We start from the raw sequence: 2,998 nt of genomic DNA, 5'->3' as shown, positions 1-2,998 counted from the left end.
ACGTTAGTTGTCTCTTCTTTTGTGTTAGCTTCTCGTTGGTTCTTGTTCTTAATTATGATTTTTTCTTGTTCTCAAAAAGAGCTCTTGCACTGTTTGTGCGATGGCTTTCACAAGGCATGCATAGAGCAGCAGTACCACCACCTCGACCTCGTAGACCTGCTGCGAGAGCTGATAATGATCCCGCAGCTGCTATGCCAATAAATGAAGATGCAGTTCCATGTATATTGCTTTCTATACCTCTCTGTCATGGGGTTAACTGAGGGCATCACGAAAACAACACATGCTGAACCAATTTGTTTCTATTTTTTTTGCTGAGAGGGACAAGAGAATCAAGCTGATAACGGGAAACGAGCAAATGAAAATGAAGATGTCGATGCAGAGAACCAAGGGAATCAATGGTGGAGAATAGTGAAAGAGATTCAAATGATAGTTTTTGGCTTCATAACTTGCACTTCTATTGTAATATGTATTTATATTTGTATTATGTTTTGTATGTTTGAAAATTAATTAAATGCTATATTTTCTATTTTTGTAAAATCTTAAATGTTTACACATTTATACCACTTCTATTCTATTTAAAAAATTTAAATTAAAAAAAATAATATTTTCAAAAATAAGGGATCCAAAATTAGAACTTACCAATGGAGGAGAAAATTTTATCTAAGAGAATATTCAAAACAATACACAATTATGTTGGAAGTTTCTTGTTGTTTGGTCAAATCATCTAATAATTCTTAGCACTATTTCAGGAGCTAATTAAGCTGTATCTTTATTTCGTATCTTTCTCAGTAATTGTTGTTTGCTTCCGTTACGTATCTTTCTCAGTAATTGAGAGTCAATGTTGTAAGGCTATAAGAAGCCATTTTCCCTTATCGAATAAGATGAATCATTCAGACTATCTTCTTCTTGAGAGCTATTTGATTTCAAGTTTCTTTTATCTGGTATCAGAGCAAATATTGTGAGTGTTTACAGAGAGAAACTTTTTTTGTGAGAATGTCAGAAAAGAATCACACCACACCGTCCGTTCCGCTGTTCGACGGAGATTATGACCATTGGAGTTTGGTCATGGAGAATCTGCTCCGATCGAAGGAGTACTGGAGTGTCATTGATCCGGGATATGACGATTTGAGTAATCTTGCTGCGCCTGATCAGGCACAACAAAAATCTCTTGAAGAGGCGAAGCTCAAAGACCTCAAAGCCAAAAACTATTTGTTCCACTCAATTGACAAAACCATCTTGAAAACCATCACTCAGAAGGAGACGGCTAAGCAGCTGTGGGATTCGATGAAAGTGAAAAATCAGGGAGGAGCTCGAGTGAAGCGAGCACAACTTCAAAGACTCAGAAAGATCTNTCTTTCTCAGTAATTGAGAGTCAATGTTGTAAGGCTATAAGAAGCCATTTTCCCTTATCGAATAAGATGAATCATTCAGACTATCTTCTTCTTGAGAGCTATTTGATTTCAAGTTTCTTTTATCTGGTATCAGAGCAAATATTGTGAGTGTTTACAGAGAGAAACTTTTTTTGTGAGAATGTCAGAAAAGAATCACACCACACTGTCCGTTCCGCTGTTCGACGGAGATTATGACCATTGGAGTTTGGTCATGGAGAATCTGCTCCGATCGAAGGAGTACTGGAGTGTCATTGATCCGGGATATGACGATTTGAGTAATCTTGCTGCGCCTGATCAGGCACAACAAAAATCTCTTGAAGAGGCGAAGCTCAAAGACCTCAAAGCCAAAAACTATTTGTTCCACTCAATTGACAAAACCATCTTGAAAACCATCACTCAGAAGGAGACGGCTAAGCAGCTGTGGGATTCGATGAAAGTGAAAAATCAGGGAGGAGCTCGAGTGAAGCGAGCACAACTTCAAAGACTCAGAAAGATCTTTGAAATGTTGGAGATGAAAGCTGGAGAAACGGTGGCCAGCTATTTTGGGAGAGTCATGGAGACAACCAATGACATGAAAAATTGTGGAGAAGTCATTGATGATGTCAAGATTGTGGAGAAAATTCTTCGGAGTCTCACTGAAAACTTTAATTTCGTGGTCTGCTCAATCGAAGAGTCCAAAGACATTGACACACTCACTGTGGATGAGTTGCAGGCGTCACTGTAGATACATGAAAGCAAAGTGACCGAGAAGAAAACTGAAGAGCAAGTCTTGCAAGTGGAGGACGAGCCGAAGGGAGCTCGTGGAAGAGGAAACTGGAGAGGAAGAGGAAGAAGCAGTTACAGAGGACGTGGAAGAGGCAGATCCTCCGTGGATCGATCCACCATAACTTGCTTCAATTCTGAGAAGAAGGGGCACTATTCTTTTGAGTGCACAGAAAAAGCAAACTACGTTGAGTTTGACGAAGAAGAAGAGTTGTTGTTGATGGCTCACGCTGACATGAGTAAAGCAGAGGGAAAAGGAGTGTGGTTTCTCGATTCTGGCTGTTCCAACCACATGACTGGTGAAAAATCATGGTTCACAGAACTCAATGGAGATTTTAAACATTCAGTTCGCTTGGGAAACAATACAAGATTGGCTGTTGAAGGGAAAGGGAATATCAGATTTGAAGCAGAAGGCATTATTCAAGTAATAACTGATGTTTATTACATTCCCAATCTCTCCAACAATTTGTTGAGCATTGGACAGCTACAAGAAAAGAAGCTGAAGTTTGTGATCGAGAATGGAACCTGCAGAATTTTTCACTCTCTAAGAGGTCTGATCATGGAAACTAAGATGACATTGAATCGCATGTTCCTGATTTACGCCAAGGAGAAACCGGTCTCTGAGAAGTGTCTCAAGGTGGAGGAAGAAGATTTGGGATCTCTGTGGCACAGAAGGTTAGGACATCTCAACAATACGTCCATCCAAATCATGCAGAAAAAGGAATTGGTAAAAGGTTTACCAAACATGAAAATGGAAGAGAAGGTGTGTTCTGTTTGCAACATTGGGAAGCAGCAGCGAGAAAAATTCCCAAAGAAGAGCAAGTGGAGAGCAACTGAGAAGCTAG

Source organism: Camelina sativa, chromosome 12, assembly GCF_000633955.1.
Source record: "Camelina sativa cultivar DH55 chromosome 12, Cs, whole genome shotgun sequence".
Lineage (NCBI taxonomy): Eukaryota > Viridiplantae > Streptophyta > Magnoliopsida > Brassicales > Brassicaceae > Camelina > Camelina sativa.
The sequence above is the reverse complement of the archived record's forward strand: the minus strand, read 5'-3'. Positions refer to the sequence as shown.